The sequence below is a fragment of the Melozone crissalis genome, unplaced genomic scaffold (assembly GCF_028551555.1).
Source record: "Melozone crissalis strain CALT ecotype California unplaced genomic scaffold, PUWL_Pcris_2 ptg000066l_1, whole genome shotgun sequence".
In the NCBI taxonomy this organism is placed as follows: Eukaryota; Metazoa; Chordata; class Aves; order Passeriformes; family Passerellidae; genus Melozone; species Melozone crissalis.
This window is the reverse complement of record NW_026535844.1, coordinates 3464138-3482391: the sequence shown is the minus strand read 5'-3', so window position 1 is coordinate 3482391 and position 18254 is coordinate 3464138. Positions and strand designations below refer to the sequence as shown.

Here is an 18254-nt window from a genome sequence, read left to right as displayed (position 1 = left end):
TAACTGTCACCTGCTGAAACCACAGAACAGGGGCCCTTGTGAGAGAGTGACACACAACCCTCAAAACAGCAATCCATGATTCCTGCACGTGCTCTAAAACAGCGAGCTGGGGGGTCAAACAAACCTAAAGAACTCCTGGAACATGTAAACGAGTTCAGAAAAATGTTTGAATGTGTATAATCATTATGAATATGAATTTGAACAATACATTGGAAAAACTAGACAAGAAGAGTTGCTGTGGTTAACCGGTGTGCCTCTGGCCATCGCCAAGCACCCAGTGCTGTTACTGATTTGTCCCTTATTATTCCTTATTAAACTTTCAAAAATTCTAAAGAGTGAGGCTCATTTCTCACAAAACCCAAGGTGCTCACCCCTTGTTCCTCCCCCAAAGCCAGGATTTGTCAATCCTAACCTTTGTCTGGATGGAGGAGAAGGAGGCTGCGAGGTAAAGGAAGATGCACTGGTGTGGAGGCCCATGGCAGTCTCAATCTCCCACCCGTGGAGGACTGGTCCCCAATAAGAAGAATAGATTTCAAGGTTATGGTGAGAAACTTGCTTCTCCCATAGACCTTTGAAGGCACATGCTGATTTATGGAAAGTTATGTTACCCCATTGGCCCATTGGCCCAATTACCCTAGTTCAACCTATGTTACCCATCCCTGGTTAGTCCCTAGAATGTTCTCCCTCTCTGTCCCTCCATTGGCCCTAATTTACTGCATTCCTCTGCCCATTTCCCTATTAGCTGACCCGACCCTTAACCCCTCCTTTGCCCCATTTTCCCCCATATCCATTGGACCCTGGCCCTCAGCTCCACCCTCACTACCCCATATAAAAACCCCCTGTGCCCTCAGCTTACACCCTGTCTTTGTCCCTGGGCCCTGTTCAGCTCTGTGCCCTGTTCCTGCACCAATAAACCCAGTTTGCTGCAGATCATACCCAGACCCATCCTGCCGACTTTGTCAGCTTTATAAAGCAGCCGTGAGCTTCGGGCTCCAGAGTGCCGGACGCTCCAAGGGCCTCGGCAGCGCCAGGACGCTCCGGGCTGGGACAGCCAGGCAGGGCAGGAGGAATCACTGCCCCTTTCCCCTCTCTGCTGCTCCATCTCCCAGCCCAGCATCGCTGCAGGACAGCCTCACTGCCAACGCCATTCTGCCAGGGATGGACTGGGGGCATCTCCTTCCCCTTCCCTCTGGCATGGAGGCAAATCCCATCTTCTCCTTGTCCACCCTCCTCCTTATTCTGTCCTTCATCCATCCATGTTCCTTTCCCATCTCCTTCCTCCCTTGTTCCTTCTTGTTCCTTCCTCTCCTCCTGCCTTTTCCTTTTCCCTTCTCCCTGTCACTTCCTCTCCTTGTCCTTCCTCCCCCCAGGCACTGAACTTCGGACAGAGACCAGGTAGAACAAATCCCTGTGACAAAACCTCGTGGAAGAGGCCATTTGGAACAGCTCCATGGTACAGAAATCCAGTGGGGAGGAAAAGGCCCAGAGATCCCACCCGAGGAGGGGCTGCAAACGCAGCCCGGGGAGCTGTGAGGAGGTAAAAGCCTCCCTGTGCTGGGAAGGGTTTGGGGAATGTGAGAAGAGCTTCAGGCAGAGCTCAGCCTATTCCTGGCGCCTCCAAATACGCCAGTGCCAGATGCAGAGATCCATGGTGATAAAGAGACCCGCCTGCAAATCCATGGGGCTGCAGAGCCTCCCCCCGCAGATCCAAAGGGGATGCAGAGATCCCCCTGCAGATCCAAAGGGGATGCAGAGATCGCCCTGCAGATCCATGGGGATGCAGAGATCCCCCTGCAGCCCCCGCAGCAGCCACGCTGCCTCACGGCGATGCCTGAGAGGAGGCTGTGACCCCGCGGCCAGAGGGCCCCGCTGGAGCAGCCTGTCCTGGCAGGACTGACCCCGGGCCACAGTGACCCACGCTGCAGCACTTGGAGGGGGCTGTGCCCCATGGGATGGACTCAGCTCGGAGAAGTTCCTGGAGAAGTCTCCGGTGGGAGAGAGCCCAGGGTGCAGCAGGGGAACGACTCCTGTCCCTGAGCAGAGGGAGAAGCCCCGGGGCATGAACTGAGCCCGGCCCCATTCCCTGTCTGCGGCACTGCCGGGGTAGGAGGTGCAGCTGGAAGGAGGGAGGCGTGGGGGAAAGCTGCATTTAAGGGTCTTCACTTACTTCTTATTATCTTGCTCTGAGTTTTTCGGGTTTTCTGTCAGAAATCTCTCCCCTCCCCGACTTATACATAGGGGTTTGGGCCGGTTTTCCCTTTTTGGGGGAAATCAAAGCGATGCACTGATGCACCTAATTAGGATAGGAGAAGTGAGGCTCCAGGGCTTCCCGCTGAGCCGGAGCCACCGGAGCCGCAGTGCCGGGAAAGCCGTGGCGGGAGCTGCGGAGAAGTTTGTTTGTGTTTTCAGCTCAATCCCCCTCGGGCCCGGGCTCGTTCCAGGGCTGTTCCTCAGCTCCGGCTCTGCCCTCACGCAGCCCGGGGAGCCCTGAGAGCGCGGGGCGGGGCTGTGCCGTGTGCAGAGCCCGCCCCTGTCTGGGATTGGGCGATGGTGCCGTCAGTCGTGGTTGTGGCGCGCTGATTGGTGGGAGCGGGGAGGAGCAGGGCCCCGGTGGCGGGCTGAGGGCGGCCGTGGCTGGGCAGCGGCGCCATTGTCGGAGCGTGTGCGCGGTCCCGTGAGCGGCGGCAGCGGCCGGAGCGCGGTGAGGCGGCGGCGGAGCTCGGAGGCGGCCGCAGCGCAGGTGGGAGCCGCGCTGGGTTGTGCGGGGGCTCGGGGCTGGCTGCGGGCCTCGGGGGCGGCAGGGGGCTCGGGCGGGTTCGTTGTGCCGTGTCCGGCCCGTGTTGCCGCTGGCGTGAGGGCGCTGCGGGAGCGGCTGCCCGCGGTCTCCTTGCGGCCGCTGCCTCGGCAGGAGCCGCTGCCGGAGCAGCGCTGGCTCGGCCCGGTTGCTGTGGCTGGGACAGAGGGGGCTGCCCCGTGCCCGGGGCTGTGCGGGGAAATTCCCGTGGCCGGAGGTTTCTGTGCCCAGAGGAGACAGAGGAGTCCTGTAAAAGTGACTTTATTGCTGAGCAGAGGGAGAGGCCGTGGGGCATTTGCCGTGCGCTCTCTGCCATTGTTGTAGTTCGCAGCCTCCTTTTTATCCTCATTTTCCCGGCCTCATCTCCCTCTCCCTTTGCCCACTGGCTGAAGTGCTTGGAATGTTCAGACCTCCCGATCCGCCAACTGCATGTCCTCGTTAACGTGCATCCCCGCTTTTGTATAACAGCCGATATTCACGGCTCTGTTAAATCCTTGTTCTTCTGGAAGTTCCGGAATTTAGCGGGACTTTCTGTGAGCAGCAGTCCATGTTAATTAGTAACATTTATTGAAGCTGGTGGTTTCGCCCGTTGCTTCCTTATCTGCAAGTCCCTGGCCCCTCGCTCAGCTGCTGAATGAGCTGCACTCTCAAGGTGTGGAGCATGGTAAAAAGATGAGAGTTGCTGCAGCACATCAGAGGAGAAACAGCATTCGTTTAACCCGTGATCTGCCAGGGAACCACAAAACCGTGTCCATTTCCCATCCTTTCCGCGTTTGAATCCGTACATGAGCTACTTTCTTCATTCCTTTGTTATCTGTTTCACCACTTTTCCTTTTTCATCTTTTTGCCAACAGCAGTTTGTGTCAATTAATTTTCCACAAACTCCTCCTTTTTCTGCTAACAGATGATCTGATCCCATCCCATGGTTAAGTGTTGTGTTCCTCATTTCAGTGGATTGCTCAGCAGGAAGGTCAGGAGCTGGAGCTGTCTGGTTGGTTATTACTCTGAGCAGAGCTTGTAATCTAATGATGCCATTGAAATGAGAAATGGGTTCTGTGGCTCCTGATATGAATTGGTTCGGGTTCCCAGGGGCTGGTCCATGGTGTTGTAGGATTTGTTCTGGTGGCCGTTCATCTTTTCCCTATTTTTGGGCGCTCTCTCCAGCCAGGGCTGCATCAATTGACTGCTTTTCTCTAATTAAATCATCAAATCCTTGGATTCCCAACTGATTTCCCTGAATTTTTGGTAGCAAAAACCCCCAGTGCTCTAATATAACCTACATAACACAGACAGTGACAGCACATGTTGGAGTGGGCAGTGGGATGATTCCCCTCCCATTTATTTATAGTGAAGTTTTCCCAACGTTCTCAATGTGCTGTTTCCCTTTGCAGCTTCACCCGTTTCTGTTGCAGGGTCAGATATCCTCCCCCTGGGCTCTGCCTTGAGCTGTGCAAATTCCATCAGTGCCAGCAGGCAGAGCTTGGGGTGAGGGACAGAGGGAATCAGCCCAATTCCTGCCCCGGGCAAGGGACCCAGGTGCATTGTGCACACTTTGCCCAGCAGTGTTCATTTGCATTTCTAAAGCTCCTCTGGAGGCTGCCTGGAATGGAGCTTCTCTTCCTGCTGCTGGGCAATGTTGATGTTTTGTTGCTGGTCGTTATCTCTGTGGGTGTCTTTTGTGCTGTTCCCAGTCTGTTCAGGTGCTAAACTCATCTTCATTGAGCACTGTAACACCCCTTAAAAAAATCCTTTAAAATTAATTTCCCCAAGGCAAAGAAAACCAAGCCTGAGTAGAGAAATAAGGTTTAAAAGAACCAAACTCGGTATATTTACAGCAGTGCAATGGCAGGCAGCCCAGAGTGTGGGTGTCAGTGAGCCCCAGAGTGGAATTGTGCCGTGGTGTTCCCCAGCAGCTGTGGCAGTGCAGGCCCAGCCAGCGCTGAAGCTGCAGCAGTGGCAGCAAGGCTTGGCCCCAGTGGCTGGAGATGGCAGAGGAGGGTGGCCAGGATTGCAGAGGATTCCAGGCGAGGATCTGTGGGCAGGCGCAGGGGCTTGGCCCGCTGTGGAGCCCTGGCTGCTGCTGCGTTGCCTTCAGGGCAGGCTCAGGGGCGGCCTCCCATCCTCCTGCTGCGGGCGGGAAGTGCAAATCAGCGGGGCTTCAGAGCCCTTGAGGCCAGGCTGAGGGGTCCCCCGTGTTGAGCTGTGCTGGCGGCTGTTTGTGGCCTCAGGGACACTTGGCATGGGCCCCTTGGCCACCAGTGGTGCTGCTTTGCACTCCTTAGGCAGGAGCCGATGTCCTGGCTGGGTGTTGGCAGCAGCAAAGTGCCAGGGCAGGCTGTGTGCCAGCCCAGCTTCCTGTGGGAGAATGTGCCTTGATATCTGCTCCAGTGGTTGCTGAAGCAGTGAGAATTGCTTTTGCCCCCCTGTTAGGTGCCATGGTGTCAGCAGAAGATATTGAAGCCTTCCTGCTCAGGGCATTTCAGTGCCAGGCTCTCACAAGCACCCACAGCTGCGCGGGTTGAGCTGAGCATGGGGCGGTGACCTGCGCTGTGTCTGATTGCCCTTCCTTCCCTCCCCCGGAACAGGGTGTTGCTGTTAGACACCACTTGTCCTGACTGGTTCAGAGTGCTTTGGAGAGACTCCATATCTAAATTTCCCTATTTCCCTGGGCCTGCCCACACTTCTGGGTTCACTTGAGCATAGGCCTTGCCAGACATTTGACACAAAGGTACAACAGTACTGGCCTCTCTATCACCTTTTAACATATTCATTTGCATTCGTAGTTTAGTGATCAAATCCCTTCCCAGTAAATCATGGTAACAATTCGGACCAAGTCAAAATTCATGCATTTCAAATCCCTCTCCCAGATGTACCAATAGTGGTTGAATGAAACCACGCATCTTTCCCACTTAGCTCGTGACTAATAAAACATATTTTTAGCATTTTCCCCCCCATATGTCGAAGATTCATATTGCATTGAGAGGCCCCTGTGTCCATCAGGGAATGCCTCCTCTCAATGCAGATCCACCCTGAATGTTCTCAAGGGCTCCAGTGTGGAGGGTCCCTGGTGTGATGGGAGCTGTGACAGCCCTGCCAGTCCATGTCCATCAAGGGGTGGACTTGCTGGTCCTGAGGGTGCTGCTGTCTGTGCTTGCAGTGTCCTTGTGCCCTGCAGCTGGAGCCCTGGTTCCTTGCCAGGGGCTGTTTGGGTGGGCTCTCCCCTGCCGAGGAGGGCAATGCCTCTGCCAGGTGCTTGTGGCCGAGCCGTGCCCTGGGTGCTGGGGCCCCCTTGGGCCCTGGGGTTGATCCCTCAGGGGCTGTAGGAACTGTGCCCTGGCCTTTGCCTTCAGCTTGGCCTTTTGCTGCTCCCTTCTTGCATTCACCTGCTGTGCCTTTGTGCCCAAGTGCTGCAGGTCCTTCTTGTGCCCCTCCTGCAGCCCCCTCAGTGCCTGTGGGTGCTTGTCTTGCTTTACAAGAGAGGTGTCTGGTCGGGAAGGCAGAAAAAGCCTCTCTTGGAATGGAGAATGCAAACCCCTCCCTCTTAATTTTTAGAGTAGTGAAATGAAGGGGCTCTCAGGCAAAGATATGGGAATAGGAGTAGCAGTTCTTTACTAGTGTGTATAATAAAGCAAACAAATACCAACAGCTGCGGCACTGACAGCAAACAGAGCCCGGACCCAGTCCCGGCCTTTGGGCTGTGGCGCTTTGCCCTTGGGTGCAGTTCCAGGCACGGCCGGCAGGGGCGCTGGTGGCTCCCGCGGGGCGGGGCAGCGCATCCCTCCCATGGGAACCTCTCTGAACGGAAATAGAGCAATCCCTTCATCTAACTCTTTCACTTTTTTACCTTCTATAGCCTTTCTCCCCTGGTTTGAGACAGAATTTGGAGCGGGCTGCCTTTTAACTGAGCTCCTAGTGTTTCGATAAGGTGCTTCCTCTAGAGAGAGAGAGTTTCCCTGAACATCCGGAGCTGTGGTTACCAAGGGGCCGTAACTCAGAGCAGGACAGGGTCATGGGAGGATATCCCGCCGAGGCTCGGTGGGAGTGTGGGCAGGGTCTGCTGCCGGAATCGCCAGAGGGGGATCTTCCCGTGGGGCCCGAGGCGGAGCGTGGGCAGCCCCCACATGGCTGATGGCGGCTGATCCGGCAGCTGCCGGCAGAGCAAAGGCAGGTGGGAGAGCCCGGCAGCAGCGGCGGTGCCCAGCGCAGGTGGCACGGGCAGGGCAGCCGGGGATGGGATGGCTGTGACCCCCACTGGGTGCGGTGGGCCCGGTGACCTCGGAGCAGGCGGCAGGACAGAGCAACCCCCATCTTCCCCAGCACGGCCGGCAGAGCGGCCGCGGGCCAGGCAGTGGGAGCAGGGCACACAAATTGAGCGACAGCGCCGGGGCAGGTGGAGCTGCCCTGGGCAGTGAGGCCGCACCTGGGATGGAAACCGGGGCAGGCGGAGCTGAGGCGGGCAGCGAGCCGGGACCCGGGACAGGCGCCTGGGCCGCGAACGGAGGGGGCAAGACCTGCAGAGGATCCCACTCTCTGATTTTTCCTCCTGCTCCCCTCCCTTTCATTTCCCCTTGTTCTTTTCTTGTTTTTTTCTCGGGGCTTTCTGATACTTTAAAGATTTTTATTCTCCTAAAATCTCCTGTCTTACATATGGCATATTCCCTTTCTTCTAGATTAAATGGGTTTTTTTTACAAATAAACCCAGAACCTAACAAATCCAGACTTCTGCTTGGATACTTTGAAATTGCCAACGAGCTAACTCAGGACCTCCTAATGTTTTTTCTCATCACCTTTTTATTTATCCTTTGGCAAATTAAGCCTCTTTCAGTTACTTGCTTGGCTACTCCGAGAATCCCAGTGCACCCATAGTTCCTTTAAAAATGATCACACAAAGCTTGAGTACCCCAGTGGATTTTCTGATGCAAGTCTTCTAATATTTTCCTAGAAGCACATTTTATTTAGAAATTGTCTTCTGTCAAGAAGTTTCCATTTCCCTGATTTCTCTTATTCACTTCCTGTCTTGTATAATTTTTTTTTCTCAGCCTCGCTAAACTTTGGAATTTCCAGTTTTTCCTGGTTTGGAGTTAATATTAACATAAGTCTTTCAGCTCCATTTTCTGCTGCATCCTTAGCTTTGTGATCTGCCAAGTTATTTCCTCCTCTTTCTGGAGTCTTTCCCTTTTGGAGTTCCATAATATGTACTATAGCTATCTCTTTTAGGTAATTGGAATGCCTCTAAAACCTCTAAAATAAGTTCCTCATGTATTAATCCTTTTCTTCTTGAATTAAGTAATCTTTTTCCTTTCCAAATTTTTAAAGGTATGTACTACTCTAAAGGCATACCTTGAATCAGTATATATAGTTCCTTTATTTGTGTTAAATATTCTAGTGCTCTTTTTAAAGTATATAATTCACAAGTTTTAGCTTACTAGTTTAAGATTAATTTCCCTTTTTCCATAGTTTGCACATTTTTCCCATCAACTACTTCATACCCTGTATTTTCTCCTTTTGCAAGGAGTTGTATCTCTGTTAGCTAACATAACTCCCAAAGGACTATTTCTTTTTTTTTTCCCTGTATCCAACTTACTGGTTTTCTGTCTCATTTTCAAGATCTTATCTATTAATCTTCTTCCTCTGTTTTTCACATTCACTAACAACCTAAATACCACTTTTCTTTCAACTACACCCACAAAAATAAAAAACTTTTTTCTCATACTACTTTCAGTACAATACACCTCACTCCAAGGAGATATAGTAAAGCTTAAAATACAGAATCTACATTACCTATACTTTCATTCATCTACATTCACTCACTTTTATTTCTCATTCACTTCCACACATTCTTTCCCACCCTCAGGACACAGAGTGGATCCCTGTTGACAGAGAATCGCGGGTCCCTGTGGCCCCCCCTCACCTTGGGGTGGCCTCTGGGTCTCAGTATCTCCGGGCCTCCTGGAGGGCCCTGACTCTGCTGCCTCCGGTGCCGCTCACCTGTGAGGCTGATTTGTGTGTCACTCACACTCTTTAGCCACGGCCCCCTCACACGCCCTGGGGACAATGGCCCGTTTGCAGGTCACCTGTACCTTATGCCACAGCCCCCACACGCCCAGGAGAACAATGGCTTATTTGTGGGTCACACACTCCTCTTTGCACAGCCCCCCCTTCCCACCCGCCCGGGAAGCTGAGGCTGATTTTGTGTGTGACTCACTCTCACACACAACAAGACAGCAATAAGGTACCTTTTGTTATGAATGATCAAATCGAGAGCCAAACTTATAAGAAATTTTAGCAAAGATTTATTAATTTGTCTGCAAGACAGAAGTTTGGTTGTCAAAACCACCACAGCCAAGGGTCAGCGTCGAGCCCGGGTTCGGTGCTGGGTGAACATGGATCTGAGCTCCGAATGTCAGAGTCTCCCCCTGTTCACAAATGCTGCCTGACACAGCGAGTTCTTTTACAGTTTATTCTGCTCGAGGCAGAGATGACCGAATGTTCTTTGTGTCTCTTCCCATGCATAAGCGTGTCTTTACCTGTGCAGAGGTGGACAAAGACTCAGTCCCGGTGTCTGATGTTGTCAGTAGACTCCGGGGAAGTCAGCATTCACATGCATCAGGGTGGGGCTGTGGATCATCTTGGTAGCTGTATAATCGTCGAGGCGATAATCACTCTTGGCTGGACCTGGTGACCCGGGGAAGCCAGCGATTATCGCCCTGGAAGCTTCTATGCTTTCATTAAAAACCCCGATGTTTATCTCAGCCAAGTCCAGGAACTAGATGTATATGAATAACACACTGCTCCCTGCCAGGATGGTCAAGAGACTTAGTGTGGATTTTACAATATTTTATACATTAATAGCATGAATTATCTCTACCATATACTACACTTTCACATCACCTATTACAAGTTTAGGTGTTTCTTGCCAGTCCCCGTGCTCTTGGATATCCCTCAACCCAACTGTGTTGTCCAACCCCAGATGCTTTTGAGCATATCCTCAATCCGGCAAAATTTTGCTCAACCCTGGATGCTCTTGGAATGTTAATTCCTCAACCCAGCGGGTTTTAATTCTGGATGTACTTGGGCACTCTTATCCCTCAATCCCGCAGAATTTTTTAGGAGCCCCTTTTGTCCCGTTTCCTAGTGGATTGGACTCGAAAACTCCTCTGCTCCCTTCCTCCGAGGGGTCCAGCCCCTCTCTGGGACCCAGTCCCAGTTACCCCGGGGGATTCTCTCACTCCTCTTATCACTCGCTGTGTCTCTTTACTGGCTGCTTCCCTCGAGGAAAGTTGGAAACGCAGTGTGGGAGACTCCAGCACTCACTTGGCAGGTCTGGGACAACCAGCCCTCGTCTCATTCACAGCCCAGAGCAGAGAATGAGGGGAGAAGGGAGCCCGGGAGCCCAAAAAGCCTCAGCATCCCCAAATGGGGAGAGTGAAGCGGGGGGAGCTTTTGGCATTGCTGGGACTGCCAGCAGCCTGGGCAGGGCAGGCACCGAGGAGAAGGGGACCCCCAATCCAAGCGTGACCCCCAGCTACTGGGACATGAGGAACCCTCTGAACACCAGAGGGGAGGGACCAGGGATGGGGAACTCCTGGGAGGCTTTTTCAGGGCTGTGTCTTGGTGTTTGGGAGGTTTTTCTGGAGCCCAGATGGCCAGTGACTTGTAGAGATGGACTTGGGCAGAGGGACCTTCAAACTCAATGTGTGTTGGGGAAGATGAAACAGAAAAGCCTTATAAATATGATTGTCTGGCAAAAGATTTTGTGAACATAAAAAGTATAAGGAAGATTAAAATGAAAGCAAGCTCTGAGATACCTCAGTTAGTGAATAACTGGAAAGCAACGGTGTGGCCCAACTGAAGGTAATCCCCTTTTGATGAAACAGTTCCTTCTGCTTGCAGACAGATCCAAGGGTCAGAGCAGACCTTACTAGCTCAATAGAAAGGGTCCAAGGAGGAGATTTTGGGTTTAAAATGTAACACAGTATGGTGATGTAATGATTTTTACAGGCTGTATGTAAATGCTCTAGGATTTGTATCTTGTGCTAGATTGGTTAGTGAGAAATAGAATATTCAACACAGAAGAAGATTTATTGTATTGTAACAGGAACCTTACTCTCATACGCTCTTCCCCTCTTACCCTCCCACCCTCTCTACCCCTCTCTTCTCTCGGGCCTGCTCCGAGCTGTGCCTGGCAGCTCCAAGCAGGGCCCTGCACCCAGGCCCTTTGCAATAAACCGCAAGTTCCACGTCCTGGCTGCAGAGCTCTCTCGTCTCCATCTGTCCCGACCGTCCTACCCCCTGACACTTCTACAAACGCTCTCATCCCTTATTTTCCCCAAACCAAGATTTCCCATTGCCAACCCCAGGGAGGCTGCGAGGAAGAGGAAGATGCCCCGGGACACTGAGGCAGGTGAGGAGGAAGTCAGTGCCCCTTTCCCCTCTGTGCTGCTCCATCTCCCAGCCCAGCACGGCCCCGGCTGCAGCTCAGCCCTGGGGGGATCTCCTTGCCCTTGCCTGTGGCACGGAGGCAAATCCCATCCTGTCCTTGTCCTTCCTCCCCCAGAGCAGGAGCTGAGCATGCAGGGCAGGGAGGACAAATGCCCGCAGCAGAACCTGGTGGCAGAGGCCGTTTTGAGCGGCTCCACGGCGCAGGAAGCCAACGGGGAGGAAAAGGCCCGGAGATGCCGCACGAGGAGGGGCTGCAAACGCAGCCGGCGGGGATCTGAGGGTGAAAGAGCCAGCCTGGGCCGGGAAGGCGGCCGGAGACGGAGCCAGAGCTCGGAGCTGGTGCTCCATGAGCGGCTCCATGATGGGGAGAAGCCCCACACGTGCGTGGAGTGTGGGAAGAGCTTCAGGTGGAACTCCGAACTGATCAAGCACCAGAGGAGCCACACTGGGGAGAAGCCCTATGAGTGTGGGGAGTGTGGGAAGAGCTTCAGCCAGAGCTCCAACCTGATCAGGCACCAGAGAATCCACACTGGAGAGAAGTCCTATGAGTGTTCCAAGTGTGGGAAGAGCTTCAGCGTGAGCTCCAGCCTGATGAAGCACCAGAGGACCCACGCTGGAGAGAAGCCCTACGAGTGTGGGGAGTGTGGGAAGAGCTTCAGCCAGAGCTCCAGCCTGATCAGGCACCAGAGGAGCCACACTGGGAAGAGGCCCTATGAGTGTTCCAGGTGTGGGAAGAGGTTTCAGACCAGCTCCGATCTCGTCCAGCACTATCGGATTCACAGGGAGGAGAGGCCCTTCCAATGCCCCGACTGCGGGAAGGGATTCAGGCACCACTCCACCCTCATCAGACACCGGCGCATCCACACTGGGGAGAGGCCCTACGAGTGTGATAAATGCAGGAAGAGGTTTCCGACCAGCTCCAATCTCCTCCGGCACTATCGGATTCACACAGAGGAGAGGCCCTTCCGCTGTCCTGACTGCGGGAATGGATTCAAGCACAACTCCACCCTCATCACCCACCGGCGCATGCACACTGGGGAGAGGCCCTACGAGTGTCCCCAGTGTGGGAAGAGCTTCTCCAGCAGCTCTGAGTTGACCCGGCACCAACGGAGGCACCACTAAGGGAAGCCCTGCGAGTGCCCCGAGTGCGGGCAGAGCTTCGTGCGCTGCTCCGGCTCCATCCCCCACTGGAGGAGGCACTTTGGGCACAGCCCAGGTCACTCACATTCCCTGTGATCCATGTTGGGAACACACCTGGCTGCTTTGCCTTTTGGGTTGGCCTTAATTTTCCTCTACTTCACCCTTATCCTTTAAGGACACCCAAAACTGGGTTAAATGAAGGAAATTGATCAAATAGATCTGAAGTTCCATAATTTCTCAGTTGTTTTAGAGGGAATTTAGGATTTGGGGACGCGTTTTGTGTGGAGTCCTGCTGTTGCTAAGAGGCAGGAATTTGATGTCACCCTTCTTGTGTTGCTAGGAACTCCTCCCCTGACCCCAACCCCAACTCCACCCTTGGGATACCCTATAAAAACTTCATGGCCTTGTCTTTGGGAGGTAAAGAATGGATTCCCAAAGGATCAGCCCTTTTCCCACTGGATTCCCGGAGGATCAGCCCATTCCTTCTGGATTCCAAGAGGATCAACCTTTTTCACTGGATTCCTAGAGGATTCTGACTCTGTCACTGTTTTTTTTTTGTTTCTAATACTTCATTTATATTATTTAATTTTTGCTAATAAAGTACTGTTATTTCTACTCCCATATTTTTTCCTGAGAGCTCCTTAATTTCAAAATAAATTATTATTATTATTATTATTATTATTATTATTATTATTATTAATAGTAGTAGTAGTAGTAGTAGTAGTATTGATAATAATAATAATCAAAGGGAGGGGGTTTACATTTTCCATTTCAGTGGAGACTCCTGAAATAGGGAGACACCCCCAAGGCTGGGCCATGTCAAATAGTTCCTGAAAGATGTAAATTAGTTTATGTATATGCATGAGGGTCTATGAATATGCAGCAGGCTGATGTGATTAAAACCAGATTAATTAAGAGGTGTCCCCGAAAATAACTGGAGGGTCTTGGTGGCCATAACAACCTTTGCTCGATGGTCTTTGTCTCCCATTACATCAATCCGTTCCATATTCATGGCCTTGTTGCATATCCATGAAGTACTTTACATATTCCAGGAAAAAAATTGGCTTAATCCTGTTTTGGGGTCCAGCCCCCCTCACAGATCATTTTAGGGTGTCCCATCCTCTTCCCAGCTCAGTGTTGGGATCCCATACCCATCTCAGTTTTATTTGGGGATTCCATTCCCCTCCCACCTCAATTTGGGGGTCCCATTCTCCTCCCAGCTCAATTCTGGGGTCCCGACCCTCTTTTCCCCGCTCTCTCCTTTCACATCGTTCCCCCAATCCCCTCCCCCGTGTTTGGTTTTAGGGGCTCCCGGCCCCTACTGCTCCGTTTTGGGCTCCCGACCTCATTTTGGATTAATTTGGGGTCCCCAGCCCATCCCCAGGGTCACCTTCCCCCCCCGCCCCCCGTCAAATCCGCTCCTGGCAACTGATGAGTCATCAGCGAGACACGCTCTGATTGGCTGGAAATTACCCCACGCGGTGTGTGATCATTTACCGCAGTGAGAGGCCTTGGTCTGTGCCTGGCAAGTGATGAGTCAGAGTCGGGCCGGGCGCTGATTGGCTGAAAATCGCTGGGCGGGGCCAGTGCTCTGAATTGCTGCCCAGCAATTGGAACGTCGTCAGTGCCGCGCGTTGTGATTGGTCGGGATCTGTTTTGGGGTGGGGACGCGAGGAACTGGGGTTACTTGGGGTTTATTTGGGTTTATTTAGGGTTTTTTGGGGTTTATTTGGGGTATTGATGGACTATTTGGCGTTTATCTTGGGTCTTACTTGGTTTATTTCTGTTTATTTGGGGTTATTTGGAATTATTTGAGTTTATTTGGAAGTATTAGTGTTTGTTTGGGTTTATTTGAGTTTATGTGGGTTTATTTGGAATTATTTGGGGTTCTTGGGGTTAATTTTGGTGTATATTGGGTTTTTTTTCGGTGTGCTTGATATCATTTGGGGTTTTTTGCATTTAACTTGGGGGAGGGGTTTTTTTTGGTTTTTTGGGGTTATTTGGATTTGTTTGGGGTCATTTGGGGGATTTCTAGGTATTGTTTGGGCTTGTTTACGGTTATTTAGGGTTTTTTCCAAGTGTTTTGGGGTTATTTGAGTTATTTGGGGTCACATAGGGTCAAAAGCTCCGCAAATGTTTCTCCTGCAAAAATCCAGAATTTTTCCTTAAAAATCCGAGAGTTTTCCCCCAAAAAACCGGGAATGTTCCCTTAAAAAAACCGGACTTTTCCTAACCAATAGCAGCGCACCCTGCTCCTGCTGGAGAGAGCAGGGGAGGCGCTGGGAGAGGACGGGGGGCTCCGGGAGCTGCTGAGGAGGCGCAGGGACAGGTGAGGGGTCCTGGAGGGGTCGTGAGGGGAATTTGGGGAGGAGTCTTGAGGAGGTTTGGGGGGGATTTGGTGAGGGTCTGGGGGGAACTTGAGGGAGTTTTAGCGGGGTCTGGGGGTGTTGGGGGCCTTTGGGGAGGAATTTGGGGAGGGGTCCTCGGGGGGTGTCACGATCCGTCCTCATGGATGGGTTTCCTGATGGTTCATGGATTTGATCTCAGGGTGCAAAAAGAACTGACACGGCACAAGGGGGTTTGCAATGATAATGGAAACAAATGCACCTTTATTGTATGACCACAGCAAAATGCGATAGAGGGATTAAGGGAGAGAAAAAGATGGGGGAAGAGAGAGACAAAAGAGAGAGAAGGAGAGAGGGGATAGAGCTACCAAACGTAGAGACGAAGTCCTTTGGTCCAGTCCAGTCGAGGATCCGCCTGTTGCATCGGGGAGGTCTCAGAGGCCCAGTTCATCTGGACCCCAATTATACTCTTTTTCACTGGGGGAATGGGGATGGATTTTGCAGCCGAAACAAAGGTAGTTTATTGTATCTTCGGGGGGGGGGGGTGGGAAATAAGGATACACACAGTCCAAGTTTGGCAGCAGGCGAGAGTCATTGCTTTCGTTGTCCACTGCCTACACCTGCAACTTCCACCTTCCTTTGGGCAGCTTTCCTTCCTCGCCCTGTACACCTCCCCCGAGTTGGGGCTTTCAGTCCCAGTCTCTGGAAGAAGGTGAGAGGGGCCTTCTCACACAGGGATTTCATATCTTAGTCCCTTGATGAAGAGGGTTCTTACATCTCTACTTGTCTGTCACGGTGGTTATGAACGGTCTTCTCTTGGAGGACGGGACCACCCTAAAGCTCAAACCAGCCAGGCTGAGAGGTAGGGAGGATTCCAGAGCTATTGTGCAAAAGGGCAGGATGCCCTGTGAGCTCAGTGTTGCGTATAACAAACAACATGTGTGAAAACAGCAACTTAGCAACACTTTCAGGCCTCAGGCACATGACTTTCCCGGATCAGCAAACGGGGGTTTTAATTTTTTGGTGGTCTCTCTCCATGACAATCGTAAGGCAGATGAGGGATATTTCAGACAGACTCTCACAACATGGAACACACTTGTTCCCCCAGCTCCAGAAAATTGATGCAGGAACAAAAACATTCCTGCAGGAACCACCAAAGGCCAAGGGGCGTTTGGCCACTTTCCCTTCCACACCGCACGCTCGGGCAAATTGCGCAGACCAAGCAGCCTTTCCCCTCTTCCCCATTGGCCTGAAGACACTGTGCACCAAGAGAAAGCTCCTGGACACCCGGGTATCCAACACAGCAATTTAATGTTCCTCTAGTGCGTGAAGGGAAAGGAAGTGCTGGCAGAGGAGAGTCGTTCCCCGCGGGCTCAGGCGGCCCCAGCAGACGCAGCCTCCCGGATCAGTTCTCCACAGCGCCGCGGCAGGACACTCAGCCACGGGCACATAGGAGGGGCCGCGACTTCCAGAGGCGGCGGAGTTGGTCTCGCATCCTCTGGAGCTGGGAGGAGGGAACGGTCTGTACAGCTAAAAGGATGTGCAGAGCTTGAAGCGCCAGGCATGAGATGGCAGGGCTGCTGTCATCCGTCATGTCCTGAAGGGCTGCAGAGAGAGAAACAGAGGCACAGTCAGAGGCTGGATCTGCGGGGAACTGGGCAGAGCCTCCAGCCTCCACGCAGCTGCTGGCACGGCCTGGAGGAAGCAGGAGCCAAGAAGGACGAGCTGGCAGCTGCTGGCCAGGAATGTCCCGCAGGCCCCTGCAAGGTGTCTGTGCTGTGGCCCCGCTGCCCTTGGGGCGCGCAGGGAGCGGAGCCGTCGGCGGGCGGGCCAGGGAACGCAGCTGCCAGCGGCAGCCCCCGCCGAGAGCCCGCGGGCCTCACTCACCGCTGCAGATGATGCGGAACTGCGGCTGCTGCCCTGTCAGGTAGCGCCCGGCCATCCCTGGGGAGCACAGAGCGTGTCCTGCCTTCAGAGGCACAGCTGCCGCCCACGGGCGCTGCCAGCCCTGAGGCCACACGCCCTGCTGGCCCGGCAGGGCTCAGCCCAGGCCCCTGGCGCACGCTGCCGCCCCAGGGCACGGCTGCCAGAGGGCGGCAGCAGCAATGCCCAGGCCAGCGGGGGCTGCCCATGCCCGCGCCCGGATCCTGCTGCCGGCACAGCAGGCGGGGCCGGAGCCGAGCTGCGGCAATGGGGCGGGCCGGGGAGGGAGCCGGGCTTGGCGCTCACCCATGAACCTGACGGCCGCCTCTCGCAGGGGCTCCTGTGCGCTCCGCAGGTACGGCAGGGCCAGGTGCAGGTGCTCGGCCGCTCGGCTCCTCTCCTCTTCCAGCTGCAGAGAGCGGCAGGGCACGGAGGGAAAGAGTTGATGCGGGCCCTGCCCCTGGGCCGGGCGCTCCCCACGGCCGGCGCTGCTCCCCCTGCCCACAGAGCCCCGAGGCCCGGCCAGCAGCCGCAGGCGCTGGGCTCGGCACGGGGCACAGGGCCCGGCGAGCCGCGGTGCCGCCCCACAGCAGAGCCCGGCTGGCTCGGGGCTCCGTCGGCACCGGCCTTGGGGTCACAGGAGCCTGGAGCAGAGCCCGCACGGCCCAGGGAAGGGAGCGGCGCGTGGGGCGCAGGCCGGTGCCCCTGCGTGCGGCACTGGGCAGGGGCCACAGCTGCCAGCCCCACAGACTGGGCGCCGTGGGCAGGCGGCTGCTCCAGGGATTGGGCTGGGCATTCCAGGCTGTCCTTACCAAGCACTCGGCAAATCTCCACATTTGATCCGTCTGCAGCAGCTGCTTGAGATCCTTCCTCTTCAGGAAGCTCACTGCAGAAAGCAGCGTTTCCCGAGAGGCCTGCAGAGCAGCAGAGACCCAGAGATGGCACCGCAGCCCAGGGCACAGGACCCGCATCTCTGTGCCAGGGCTGGGAGGAGGCTGGAGCCCGTCAGGTGCCAGGGGGTGGGGAGACAGCTGAGCCCCCTTCCTTGGGGACACGCAGGAGGCCTCACCTGTGCCACAGGCCGGTCCTCATGGTGGCAGTGGAAGAAGAGTGGGAGCAGGCTCTGGCTCACAGGCTTCTTCAGGGGCTTTTCTCCCTTTGCCACTACAAAGGCAATCACGTCTTGGAAGAGGCGAATGGAGAGCAGCTGCACAAGGCTGTTGTCCTGTTGGAAAGGAAGCCAAAGCCCTCCACATCCAGGCCCCCCTGTGCCCAGCCCCAAGGCAGCACCCAAGTGCCCGTGGCTGGGGACACAGAGCCTCACATTGTCAAAGAGGTGCCAGAGCGCCTCAGCCAGCTGCAGGGCGATGGGGCTGGCTATTGCCAGGTCTTTCCGCAGCATCAGGAGGATGAGCACAATGAGGGTTTTCTCCACAATGTCTTCATCCCTATCCCACAGTAGCTTCACGAGGCTTTTGCTCAGGCTGTACATGCTTGGATCCTGTGTGCAAAACAAGGCTGGGCAACCCCACGCTGCTGCTGCTGCTGCAGGGCTCAGAGGCCAAAGGCCTGTCCCAAAGCACTCAGGCATCTGAACAGCGAGCCTGGAG

General features: G+C 54.1%; 1 pseudogene; it reads left to right on the top strand.

Moving 5' to 3' along the window:
- LOC128945470 (zinc finger protein 208-like) overlaps positions 1-18254 on the top strand; it is a 463302-nt pseudogene that overhangs the window by 205502 nt on the left and 239546 nt on the right.